Genomic DNA, 14,666 nt, shown 5'->3' on the forward strand with positions numbered 1-14,666 from the left:
GCCCTAGTTGGACGAGTTATAGTCTCATGAGGGTTTCCAGCGATGATACCCATAAACATCCACACTAAACTTATCCTAAACTCCAAAAATAACAAAAACATAAACATAAAAAGAACACACTAACAAAAAGTCTAGGATCAGTTCATAAAGACGTCTCAAAAATTGCGTATACACAAAATAAATAGATTAATTAAAAATCACCTAAAACTCACAGACAATGCAAACATCAATTTCATTATCGTTATTGACCCTAGAACATCCATACAACCACAAACCAGTTGTCTACAAACTCGGATGGTGTTATGCACAACATTCATGAACAAAATTTTGATCTCAGTATTCAGGTTATGACTTATATGTGAATCATGGAATCAAACTCCAGGCTCACTTTTCAAATCATTCTCCACTAATGTAGAATTTCACATCACCTTGGATCAATAGGTCTATAAAGGTTGTAACATTAGGCTGGGGTATGAGTTCATGAAGGCACGAAAAGAGAAATTAACAACAATTACATTAAGAGACTAAATTTTCATTACTCTTATTACTATCATACAAAACACTTCTCTTTTTCATTCGGTAGCTTCCCAACCCTTATCGAGTTCTTTCTTTTTGACAGTGATAACCACTCAATTTCATAATTCCTAATCTTCACAATGCTTTTCAATGCCCCTTTTTTTTTTTTTGTGGCACAACATAATAAAAATAAGAAGGCTGAAACATGCACAACATGTACATCCCCATTGATTTTACAAATACTCCACAACCCCCAACCAATTTCTTCACACACGTGGGTTGTGACAACCACACTTCCTTACCAAAACTCATAATAAGCTTGAAGAACAATAAAGTCTCTTAATGATAAAACGGGTCGGATTGTGTTTTAGGCTCAAAATCAGGATAGGGTAAACATTAAGTTCAAAGAACGAAAAACAAGGCAAAATTGTGTTTAAAAAGGCTCAAAGGGCTAACTAGCAATGACAAAAACAAGGGTTGGCTTGAAAGGCTCAATCGGTCCAAAAATAGCCTAAATCATTTCCTAAGTGATGTGAATTCTAGGATTTCGCCTTGAGTGATTATCAAATGGTTCTAGAGTTTGTTGAAATCACAATAAAGTTCATGGAAACTTCATACATAATACGTCTCTAAGTAGGTGACTGAATTACTTTCAATCCACAGTTCACTAGGGTCTCAACTTCATATCATTAATATTCACACACATCTGTACGCAAAGGTAAAAATTAATGTCCTCCATTAGTTCTATGTTATTGCAATCACATTCCTATCATAGACATATGACTTCATCCAAGAGACAAAAAAAATTAAAACTCATAACCTAAAATAAAAGAATAAATAAAACTGCTCTCTAAATCCATAACAAAATTCTGCTCAATTTAAGTTTCTTAAATTCCTACCCCAACCAATAAAATCAACATTGTCCCCAATGTTAAACGTAAGAGTAAAAGAAAGAAAACGTTACCGCATTCCTCAACAAAATAAAGTCGTCCAGTCGTATACACCAGTCGTTTTATTAAAACAAAAAAACCACTAAACAGACCGTGTCGGCCATCATAGTTATGCAGAATACAAGAATGGATAAAAAGAGCATGAACAAAGAAAAATAAAACTATAAAACAAAATAGACTAATAGTTCACAAAGACTCAAAGAACACACAGTAGACAAAATGAAAGTACATCAAAATAGAAAAATAAAAACAACCAAAACAAACTGCATTGACAACATTAACTAAAATCTACTCCTCCATACTCTCCTCAAAATCCTCATCAGGAGCATCATCATGTTGCTCATCCGCCGGGTACACAAAATCAGTCCATTCACACCCCGACGCTACTATCCCAGCATGAGCAAGTTGCAATCTTTACATCTCATGTTACAGCCTCATTTGCCCACTCATCCATGTCATCCAGTTCTCTTGACAATTCTATTGCTGTTTCAACTTTTTGATGTCTTCATTCAGCTTCGACAATTGATCTTTTTGGGAAAGCTTCGACGATAAAGATGCTTTGGTCCTGGGTACCTCTACTCTGCCCCCACTGGTTAAATTTTGCATAAATTGCACGGTAAGACACACTCCTTGTGGAATAAAAACCTCTTCAGCATTCAATGGCACTTTCGCTTGTGTACATAATGCAGTAATCAGGTGAGGAAAATAAAAGCCCATCTTGGTATGCTTTGCCGAATAGGTAATCTCTTGAAAGATAATTTCACCCACATTCATCCTCATCTACTGGCGGATAGCATACCTTAAGATCGCCCTAGCTTTACTAACAGTACTCATGTTCTTGGAGGGCATCAAGCGAGAGCATACAAAATATAACCACATGCGCGAAGTTGAGTCCAAGAACTTACTTTCAAAACGGACGTGTTCCCCAGCCGCAATAAACCATGTAGCTTTCCCTTCTGTCAAAGAATTAATTACTGTGTCAAAATCCACTTGTTGCTTGAATGCGGCATAGGCATCATCATCAAACTCAACTTGCGGCAGCCCATAAAATTCATTAATCGCAGCTGCATTAAACACGATCTCTTTACCTCTTACCATTGTCCTCCCGTCAACGCTATCAGGAGCGTTGGCATAGAACTCCTTTACCACAGAGGCAATAGCAGGTGCTGGGGGATCTTTGCAAAATTTCTCCCAACCCAGAGCTTGAATCACATCAATTATTCCCTCAAAAGCTTCTGTAAACACCAGCCCTCGTTCTTCAATAAATAGCCCGGTTGCTTTGCAAAATTTTCATACCTTTCCTGGGCAGCCTGGCTGACAAACCGGGTATCACTGGAGGCCTGCCCTTTTCCTTTTTCTCTCCTATCACTTCCAGGCTTTCTTTTAGGTGCCATTATCACTATTTCGAACTCAACCCAAACACTCAGTCAAAATACTCACATTGCTCAATGAAAATCAACTCAATCTCTCCCAATCTTCAACTTCCCTTCTTCAATCACACACAATCACAAAAATAAACATTCCCACAAAAATCACCCAATCTCTATCAATCTTCACAACCAACACAAAACCATCCCACACTTCTACAAAACTCAAATCAATGGATTCCACCCTTCCACACTCAAAATTACAATGCAAAATGGTTGAGAAACACTTACTTGAATCTTGTTCTGTCCAAATACGCCTTGAATTGATATGGATTAGATGAAGTTTCGAAAACCCCCAAATTCTCTTTGGAAACCCTAACCTTGATTTTTTTTTTTTTTTTTTTGTTTTTTTTTTTTTTTGCGAAAACTCCTCTTGCCTCCTTAATCTGCGTAATATGGTGGGAATTTGAGTGTGTTAGTAAGCAATGGAATACAAATTAAAAATGGGTGGAATGAATTTTGAGGAAATGAAAAAGAAGTTGGTGAAGGGCACTGTGGAAGAGAAGAGCATGTAATGTAAAATGTTGTAAAGAGAAGAAGAAGAACAAACTAATTTAAACGCAATAATTGCATGGCCTGTTACAATCACTATGGTGATCGTTTTTGTAGCTGCGGCGATCATTGTTGTCGTCGCGGCATCACGTTGGATTCACGCTCGCTGCAGCGATAAGGCTCATTGTTGCGGCGAGCGTGATTAATCATCTGCCCCTTGTTCGTGCATGAAACACACCCTCGCTGCAGCGACAGAGTTCACCTCCGTGGCGAGCGTGATGCTGAACTGTTTATTTCTTTTCCAGGAATGTGCGTTTCCCATACCCTGACAAAGACAATCAAACGTCAGAATTAATAAACTATCACTAACACAAAAAACATACACACATATCAAAAGAAAAGAAGAAATACTAAATAGAAACATCATTACTCATAAAAAAAATTAAAAAAAAAAAAAAGAAAATCAACCAAACGGAAACGAAAAAATTAGGTTGCCTCCCAAAAAGCGCTTGTTTAAAGTCTTAAGCTCGACTTCTTTTTTGTTGTCAATTAGGATTCTGAAGAAGAAATGAAACCATCTCGTTGTCATTTCCATTCTTAATATAGGGTTTCAATCTTTGCCCATTGACTTTGAATGTTCCCTTCGTCAAGTGGTGAAGCTCTATGGCCCATACGGAAACACGCGATGGATGATGAATCGGCCAGACCATCTTGAGCGTAATTTACCTAGAAAAAGTCATAGTCTTGAGTTAAACAGTAGCACGTTGTTGCCCTCCTTGAATTCCTTGTTCACAATGTGCTTGTCATGCCACTGCTTAGTCTTTTCTTTGTAGATTCAGGCATTCTCGTATGTATTATTGCGAAACTCTTCCATCTCATTGAGTTGCAGTAAACGTTTTGCTCCTACGGCTTGTAGATCAAAATTCAGAAACTTTACTGCCCAATACAATCTGTGCTCTAACTCCACTGGCAAGTGACAAGCTTTTCCGTAAACCATTCTATAGGGTGACATTCCTATTGGTGTTTTGAATGTTGTCCTATACGCCCATAGTGCATATCAAGTTTAGTTGCCCAATCCTTTCGAGAGGTGTTCACTGTCTTTTCCAGGATTCGTTTCAGCTCCCACTTGGCCACTAGTTTGTGGGTGATATGGGGTTGCAACTCGATGTGTAACTCCATACTTGCTTAATAATGTTGTGAATTGACGATTGCAAAAGTGAGAACCACCATCACTAATAATGGCTCTTGGTATGCCAAACCTTGAAAAGATATTCTTTTTTACGAACTTGATAACGACACAAGCATTATTTGTTGGCAACGCAGCAGCTTCCACCCACTTTGACACATAATCTACAACAACTAAAACGAAGAAGGAAAAGGTCCCGTAAAATCTATCCTCCAAACATCAAACAATTCTACTTCTAGGATATTATTTAAAGGCATGGCATTTCTCCTAGATATATTCCCAACCCGTTGACACTAATCACAACTTATAACAAGGCGAAAAGCATCTTTAAAAAGAGTAGGCTAGAAAAATCCTGATTGAAGAACTTTTGCGGCGGTCTTTCTCAAACCGAAATGACCACCAACTTCCATTGAATGACTATAAGAAGTATATTCGTCATCTCTTCCTCTGGCACACATTGTCTTATCATTTGATTGGCGCAATGCTTGTACAAAAATGGATCCTCCCAGAAGTAGTACTTTAAATCTGCAAAAAATTTCTTTTGTCTTTAGGAGTTCATTCCAGGGGGCATAACCTTTTGCGCCAAATAGTTAGCAATGTCCACAAACCATGGTCCTTCTTGAATAGCAAACAATTGCTCATCCAGGAAGTATTCGTTGATTGGCTTTTCTTCCTCTCGAACTTCTTCATTGGACTCCAATCGGAATAAATGGTCAGCCACTTGATTTTCCGTTCCTTTCTTGTCCTTGATGTCCAAGTCGAATTCCTATAGGAGCAATACCCATCACAATAATCTTGGCTTGGAGTCCCATTTTGCTAGGAGGTACTTCAATGCAGCATGGTCTGTGTACACAATGACCTTGGTACCTAGCAAATAAGAATGAAACTTATCAATAGAAAATACTACTGCTAAAAATTCTTTCTCAGTAGTGGCATAATTCAGCTGTGGTCCCGTTAAAGTCTTACTGGCATAATAAATCAAATGCAAGACCTTACCTTTTCGCTATCATAAAACAACCCCTAAAGCATAATCACTCGAATCACACATGAGTTCAAAAGGAAACTCCCAATCGGGCGCAACAATAATAGGAGCAGAAATTAATTTTTCTTTTAAACACTTAAATGCATCTAAACACTCTTGACTGAAATTAAAAGGAACATCCTTAGCTAATAAATCACAAAGAGGTTTAGAGATTTTAGAGAAATCCTGTATGAATCTCCTATAAAAGCCCGCATGCCCAAGGAAGCTTCTGACAGCCTTCACTGAATTTGGAGGTGATAGTTTCTCAATGACTTCAATCTTTGCTCGATCCACCTCAATGTTGTTCGCTGATATCCGATGACCTAACACAATCCCATCTCATACCATGAAATGGCATTTTTCCCAATTGAGCACCAAGTTAGTGTCAACACATCTCTGCAAAACATTAGACAAGTTAGTTAAACAATCATCAAAAGAATTTCCAAAAACAGAAAAATCGTCCATGAAAACTTCAATGGACTTTTCAACCATATCAAAAAAAATTGAGATCATGCAACGTTGAAAAGTTGCAGGAGCATCGCACAAGCCAAAAGGCATTCTTCGATAGGTGAATGTTCCGTATGGGCACGTGAAAGTCGTCTTCTCTTGATCTTCCAACGCTATGGCAATTTGGTTGTAGCCTGAATATCCATCTAGGAAATAGTAGAACTCATGGCCCACTAACTTCTCCAACATTTGATCGATGAACGACAATGGAAAATGGTCCTTACGAGTCACAGAATTCAGCTTGTGATAGTCGATACGTACTCTCCATCCTGTGACTGTTCGTGTCGGAATCAACTCGTTGTTGTCATTTCGGACCACTGTCATTCCTTTCTTCTTTGGCACCACTTGGACTGGACTCACCCATGCACTATCCAAAATTGGATATATTATTCCTACATCTAAAAGCTTCAACACCTCCTTCTTGACCACTTCTTGCATTGATGGATTCATCTTCTCTGTGGTTGGACAGTAGGCTTGTAACTTTCCTCCATTAAAATCTTGTGCATGCAGATTGAAGGACTGATACCTTTGATATCCGCAATTGTCCATCCAATGGCCTTCTTGTACTTTCTCAAAATGCACAACAACTTTTCTTCCTCTATAACAGTCAAAGAAGCATTAATAATGACTGGAAAAAATTTACCCTCTTCTAGAAATGCATACCTTAAATGAGATGGTAGTTGCTTGAGCTCAAGTGTAGGCGCCTTTGTGATTGGTAAAGTTGATTGAGACTCCACGGCTCCAATTTCTCTAATCAATTTAGCCTTGGGACGACCTAAGGGTGGTAAAGCTCTTAAGTATCTTAGACATTCTCTTATCTCTTCACTATCAACTTCATCTTCCTGGTCTCTAGAATTCATCAAACAATTCTCTAAAGGCAGAATTGGGTAGTTCTCTTCAAAATTCTGCTCCACTATGGTGTCGAAAACATCAATCTTAAAACATGAATCGAATTCAGATGGACGCTTCATAGACTTGAAAACATCAAATTCTACTTGCTCATCTTCTACCCTTAAGATCAACTCCCCTTGGTGGACATCTATCAATGTTCTACCCGTGGCCAAAAAAGGTCGCCCTAAAGTTAAAGGTATTTCCTTATCTTCCTCCATATCTAACACTATGAAATCTACTGGGAAAATCAGTTTATCTACCTTAATCAGGACGTCTTCTACTACCCCCCTAAGATATGTAATCGATCGATCAGCTAATTGGAGAGACACGGTGGTTGGCTTCACTTCTCCCAATCCAAGCTTCCTGTAGATGGAAAACGTCATTCAGTTAATACTAGCCCCTAAATCGCATAACACTTTATCAAAATAACAACTACCAATAATACAAAGGATAGTAAAACTCCCTGGATCTTGTAGTTTAGGTGGTAATTTCTTTTGAATTAGCGCGCTGCATTCCTCTGTCAGCATGACTTTCTCATGTTCCTCAAATTTTCTCTTGTGCATGAGGATCTCCTTCAAAAATTTTGCATACTTCGGCATTTGTTCAAGCATATCAACAAAAGGGATATTAATATGTAAACTTCGAAACATGTCAATGAACTTACCGAATTGCTTATCGAGTTTCTGATTCTTCAAACGTTGTGGGTATGGCAGAGTTGCTTGGCTCAACGGGGGCTTCTGCGCAAATGCACGCTCGCTACGGCCACCATCATCATCATTGTGGTGATCGTCCCTGTTTCTGACAAATTTCTCCGCAATCTCACGCTCGCCGCGGCCACCATCTTCATAGCCACGGTGATCGTCCTTCAGGTTTTGTTCTTTCCTCTGTTTTTCAGCCTCCAAATTTTCTAAACTTCTTCCACTCCTCAGGGTGATTGCATGTGCCTGTTCCTTGGGATTTTTCTCTATATCACTCGCTAAAACCCCTTGACCTCTTCCCGCTAATATGTTGTGAATCTGCCCAATTTGAGTCTCAAGGTTCCTAATAGATGCAGATTGATTTTGAACCAAGACGTCGGTCTTCTCAAACCTCTTGCTTGTCTCCTCAATGAACTTGGTTAATGCATTTTCCAAGTTTGATTTTTGCTCTTGAGGTTGAAAGACAGGTACTTGTTTTTGCTCATTGTTGTTGCTCCATGAAAAATTTGGCTGTTTCCTCCATGCTGGATTATATGTATTGGAATACGGATTCCCTTGCCCTCTTTGGAAATTGTTGACGTAGTTGGCTTGTTCAAGTTGAGCAAACTGGTTTCCCTCTTTGAAATCGTTCGACACATGATTTCCTGGACAAAGATCACATGTTAGAGAGGTAGATTCAATTGCACTTATTTTCAACACATTACCTAATTGCTTCTGGATGTTCATAAGTTGAGTAGCCAATGCAGTGTAATTGTCGACTTCGTGCACTCTCGCTGATCTCCTTGTTGAATTTCTCTCCAGAGTCCTCATATAGTTGTTGTTCGCCATCACATCAATCAGATTGTAAGCTTCCTCTGGCATTTTATTGTTCAAGGCTCCCCCACTTGCAGCATCAATCATAGCCTAAATGGTTGGTAGCAACCCTTGGTAGTGCAAACAACCCTTGGTAGAACGTTTGCACTTGCGACCAGATTGGTATACTGATAAGAGCTTGAAAGTATACATTTTATTAGTGATTTAATTGGATTATTTGTGGAAAAAGGTATTTAATTATTGGAATTTGAATTTATTATTTCATAAATTCCTTTTACGGGATCACGGGTGTATTTTGAGTATTTTCAGGTTCTAACCGATATTGGAAGGAAAAAGAATGATGTCGATGGAATTCGTGACAAGTAGGAACAAACGGTGCAAGAATCGGAGTTGAAACGAGAAAGTTGTGACTCGTCGAAACTACAATGTAAAATCTGGAAATCCTTTAAGATGAGCATGCTTCGATTTTTTTATCATAACTTGAGCTGTGGTAATCAGAATTTGACGATTCTAGTGGCGTTGGAAAGCTTATTCAAAGAGCTACAAAGTTAATTGATGACTTTACCAAATTCTGAAGTTCACGGACTCTGGGGACAGAAAGAACGATCGCCGCAGCAATCATTTCTCATCACCGCAGCGATGGGTCTCGGGCCTGTTTGGGTTATTGCATTCTCCTAATCTGAATTTGAGTGGGTTAAGGATTTTAATTCTTTTCCTAAGTAACCGGAAAACCCTAGACTATAAATAAGGATTTTTAATTAGTTTTAAGGGGGATTGAAGAAGGAGAAAGGACGGCCACTACTTTAGAGATTGGAATTCTTGCGATTCTCGTTCACAAATTAGAGAAGTGTTTCTATTTTCCATTCTTGAACTCATGTTATTCAATATAATGGTTGTTTTCATTACTGTATTTATGAACTAATTCTCTTTCTAGGGCTAAAGATGTAGCCCAATTTATGAATATGTATTGACATTATTGTTGTGATTTTTAATTGAGCATTAATTCTAAGTTTTATTATTGTGTGTAATGCTTTCAATTCTTAAGGATCCGAGAGTTGAATGATATCATGGGTTGGGTTGAGATTGAGAGATGAAACTTGATTAGTCTAAGGTAATAAAACCATTGATTGAGCGAACGCTAGAGATAGGTTACCGCGATCTGTGAGGCTCTGGTAAATTCCATATAACTTAATGATTTCTTAGCTTCTAAATTCAACTTAGAGATATTTTGGGTTGTTTCTTAAGGGTTAATTCGCTAATTGTTCGAGAGAAAGTTAGTATAATATTAGGGAGTTTGGCCTTTAGAATAAGTTTAATTAGGTTAGTAATAATTGTCAGTGCATAGGATTAAATTGGTGTGAAATCTATGCCCTAGGTTTAGTCATATTGATCTTTACTTCAAAGTGTTTACAAATTCTGCCTTTATTTAGTGTTTAGTTTTTAGTTTATTATTTTATTTCATTAAAGTCATTCTTAAAGTTCTGTTTTATCAAATAGCAATAGAATAGACTAGTTTGGTACTTGGTAGGTAGTTCCCTTGGGATTTGACACTCGTTTACTCGAGCTTTATTACTTGCACGATTTCGTACACTTGCGAATAGCTTGTCATATACCATGGTGTAGGCACCTCTGTAAGAGATCCTTAAACCTTTCCCATGCTTTACACAATGACTCTGAATCTTGTTGGTAAAAGTTGGTAATCTCACTCCTCAGTTTGGCTGACTTGGCAGGTAGAAAGTACTTAGTGAGGAACGCTTGAGCCAACTCATTCCACGTCGTGATGCTCCCAGATGGCAATGAAATCAACCAAGCCTTAGCTTTATCCCGAAGAGAGAATGGGAAAAGCCTTAGTCTGATTGCATCCTCGAATACCCCATTATGCTTGAACGTGTCGCACAACTCCAGAAAATTTGCGATATACAGGTTGGGGTCATCATTAGGTAACCCAGCGAATTGGATCGACTGCTAAATCATTCTGATAATTGCTGGCTTAATCTCAAAAATTTTTGCTTGAACAGGTGGTCTCCTAATGCTTGAATAACAACCATCGATAGTAGGACTAGAATAGTCCTTCAATGCCCTCTGAACTACTTCTGCACCACGCACTGCATCTCCCCCCAAGATATGCTCATTCTCAACCTCTGGATTTTGCACATTCGATTGACAAATCCTATGTTAGCCATTGCTTTTTCAGATTCAGCTTGCCTCTTTTCCTTTCTCAACTATCTAGCGGTTCGTTCGATCTCAAAATCTAGTCGATTAAGATCACCCCTACCTCTCGAACGTAAACTCTCTGGATTCTAGCTGAAAACAACAAACAAAACAACCACAAATAAAAGTTTCAATAGACAAAAATAAACAAATCAAATTAGCAACTAAATATTTCGTAATGATATTGGTAAAACAAAATAGTTCCCCAGCAACGGCGCCAAAAACTTGACAGGCTATTCGCAAGTGTATGAAATTATGCAAATAATAAAGCTCGAGTAAACGAGTGTCGAATCCCAAGGGAACTACCTACCAAGTACCAAACTAGTCTATCCTATTGCTATTTGATAAAACAGAATTTTAAGAAAAGCTTTAATGATAAAGTAACAAACTAAAAACTAAATAAATGCAGAATTTGTAAACGCTTTGATGTAAAGATCAATATGACTAAACCTAGGGCATAGATTTCGCACCAATTTAATCCTATGCATTGACATCTGTTGTTAACCTAATCAAGCGCATTCTAAAAGCCAAATCCCCTCTTATTCCACTAACTCTCTCTCGAGCAATTAGCAAATTAACCCTTAAGCAACAACCCAAGATATCTCTAAGTTGGATTTAGGAGCTAAGAGATCATTAAGCTCTATGGAATTTACCGGAGCCTCACAGATCATGGTAACCTATCTCTAGCGTTCGCTCAATCTATGGTTTTATTACCTAAGACAAATCAGGTTTCATCTCTCAATCTCAACCTAACCCATGATTTCATTCAACTCTCGGGCCCTTGAGAATTGAAAGCATTATGCACAATAATAAAACTTAGAATTAAAAGCTCAATAAGAATTAACAACAATCCAAGTCAACACATATTCATAAATTGGCCTACATCTTAGCCCTAGAAAAGATATTTAGTTCATAATGAAAATAACAAAATCCATCATTCTATTCAATGAAATCAGTTCAAGAAAAAAGATAAAAACTTCTCTAATCGGTGAACGAGAGCTTTCAGGATCCCGATCTCCAATTTGGTAGCCATCCTCTTCTTTTCTCCCAAAAGTCTCTCCCCTTTTTCTTTCTTAAAGACTCTCCTCCCTCTCTATAGGGTCCTGGTCATGCTTAGGAAAAAGATCAGAAAACTTAGCCCATTCAGATTCAGATTCGGATAATGAATTAACACACACTAGTGACCCATCACCGCGGCAGTAAGAATGGTAGCTGCAGTGATAGTTCTTTCTGTACAAGGCATCCATAATCTTTATAATTTGAACAAGTCATAACAAAAACATTGTAGCTCTCTGAATAAGCTTTCCAACGCCACCAGAATTGTCGAATTCTGATTTCTACAGCTCAAGTTATGACAAAAACATCAAGGCATACTCATGATGAAGGATATCCAGATTTTCCGTAACATCTTCGACGTGCCACAACTTCCTCATTTCGACCCTGATTCTTGTGCCATTTGTTCCTACGCATTGTGAATCCTATCCACATCATTCTTTTCCCTTCAAAAACCTGTTTCAGCCTGAAAACACTCAAAATGCACCCGTGATCCCATAAATGGTATTTATGAAAGAAATAATCTAAATTCCACACTTTAAACACATTTTTCCATAAATAAACTAATTAAATCACTAACAAAATATAAACATTCATGCTCTTATCACACTTAGAGTGTGAAAGTTGAATTTGTAAGAATTTTAAGGTCTAAGAAATGGATTGACAACACAACCAAACACATTGACAACAAAATATTTAGGAACTTTATGAAATAAAACTTGAAATGGAGAAGTATTAGACAATACAGGTGTTGGAAGCCTATTTGTGAGATAAACAATAGTTTGAAAAAGAAAACCACCAATATTTAAGAGGCATACTAGCTTGAGCTAGTAAAGTCAAACATTGTTCAACAATTTGGCGATGTTTTCTCTTTACCCTTCCATTTTGTTGATGTGTGTCAGGGTAAGGATGTCTAAAATGTATACCAGGTTCATGAAGGTAATGAACTAAGCTTCTATACTCTCCTCCCCAATTAGTTTGGACACATTTTAAAGAAGTATTGAATTGTCTTTCAACAAGTTTTTAAAATTGCTTTAAAACAGTTTGAGTTTCAGATTTGGTTTTTAAAGGAAAGATCCAACTAAACTTGCTATGATCATCAAGAAATTGAACATACTATTTGAAACTTTTAGGTGAAGGAATAGGTGAAGGGCCCTAGAGGTCAGAGTAAACTAAGTCAAGAGGATTGGAGGCTCTAAAACTAGACCTTGGAAATACAAACTGATAGAGTTTGCCAAATTGGCAGCCTTGGCAAAGGTAGTGTTATTTTTAATATAATGAGATATAAGCAAATCAGTCAAAATTTTGGTGAGAATAACTTCATTTGGATGACCTAATCTTTTTGTGCCATAACATTGTATCAGTTTTCTAAACAAGAAATGATTGCAAAGGACTCATTTTATTAATAATAGTAGCATTAGAAATAGGAGATACAAGAACAAAAGGCTGATTATCATTCTTACAGGAATTAAAAATTGTAGTAACTAAGACTCTTATACACAGGACTAACAAGTGCAGACTCAAGAAAGACTATTCTGGCAAAGACTTCCGTAAACACAAGAGATGGAGTAGCTAGGACTTGAAGTTGATAGAGACCAGCTTTAAGGATTCCTTGAAGAATATCTTCTTTGGTTTGCTTGTCCTTAACCACACAATAATCAGCAAAGAATTCAATAAAAACATTATTTTCTCTGGTAAATTTAGAACTGTTCAACAAGTTTTTAGTAATATAAGGGACATATAAGACATGATTAAGCTGTAAATTCCTAGATGAATAAGGTAAGAGTGCATATGCAATATGAGTTATAGAAAGCAACTCACAATTTCCAACTTGAAGTTGCTTAGTTCCTGTATAGTTGGAACTTACTGTCAGTTGAGAAAGATTTGAAGTTACATGGTCCGTAGCCCCATAATCCATGTACCAAACTGCATCTTGACTGGTTGACCTTGTGGCAATGTAATTGATAGCTGAGACAGGATGTTGCTATGTTTATGCTCGAGTAAAATACACTTGATTGTGCATATTTGGAGAAGGAGCAGATGGTATCTGATGACCAGTATTAGTGGAAGAGGATCTAGGTTGAAATGGAATTTGTTAACCAGCATTAGACTAATATTGTGGATAAGTCCTAGCTTGAGTGTTCATTTGCATCATTGGAGGTTGTCCATGGGAATATTGTTGAGGAATTCCACTGGAATATTGAGGTCTTTGAAAAGATTCTGGTGAGGAAGAGTAGTTTGGAGCCATAAAGTTGTTTGCAGTGAAATGCACATCAAACCGATGGTAGCAATTCAATGCAAGATGGCCAGTTTTTCCACACACTTGACAGATAACTCTGGTTTTGTTTCCACTTCTGCCTCTTCCTCGACCATTATAGAAACCTCCAGGAAAAGGTTAAGGATAAAACTAATTCTAAAGTGCAGAATTCATCAACTACTTTTTTCAAGAGGTGGAGTGTGAAGACATAAAATTTATAGATTGCACAGTAGGTGTTGGCTGAGAGTTGAATTGAGAATGACTAGTAACAAACTGAGATTGTTCAGATTGTGTTTTCTTATTCACTGCATCAGATGAAAAGTTTGCAATGTTGATAGAACTCCCATGAAATTTAGCATTAACAACAAATTTCATCACTGCATTTGCCTTTTCAGTTTGAGCTCAAATTTTTGCAGTATAATTTGAGCTTCTTGAACTGACAGATCAAGATCCAGCTTTGATTCTAACCAAGTGGTTATATTTACAACTGCAACATCATACTTAGACTCAAGTCCATCTAAGATGTAATTTAGTAGTTCTTCACCCATGACAACTACTCCACTGGATGATAAACTTTTAGCAAAACTTTTCATTTTCACAAAGTAATCATGCATATTTAAATTGTCATTCTTAGTATTATGTAA

The 14,666-nt window shown here is 37.5% G+C and overlaps 1 non-coding gene across 1 annotated transcript; it reads left to right on the forward strand.

Moving 5' to 3' along the window:
* The first annotated feature begins 10,110 nt into the window (after positions 1-10,110).
* Positions 10,111-10,217, forward strand: LOC116145700. The gene has a single exon (XR_004130413.1). It is a non-coding gene; the product is annotated as a small nucleolar RNA R71 (small nucleolar RNA).
* The last annotated feature ends 4,449 nt before the right edge of the window (positions 10,218-14,666 follow it).

Source organism: Pistacia vera, unplaced genomic scaffold (genome assembly GCF_008641045.1).
Source record: "Pistacia vera cultivar Batoury unplaced genomic scaffold, PisVer_v2 Contig464, whole genome shotgun sequence".
NCBI lineage: Eukaryota > Viridiplantae > Streptophyta > Magnoliopsida > Sapindales > Anacardiaceae > Pistacia > Pistacia vera.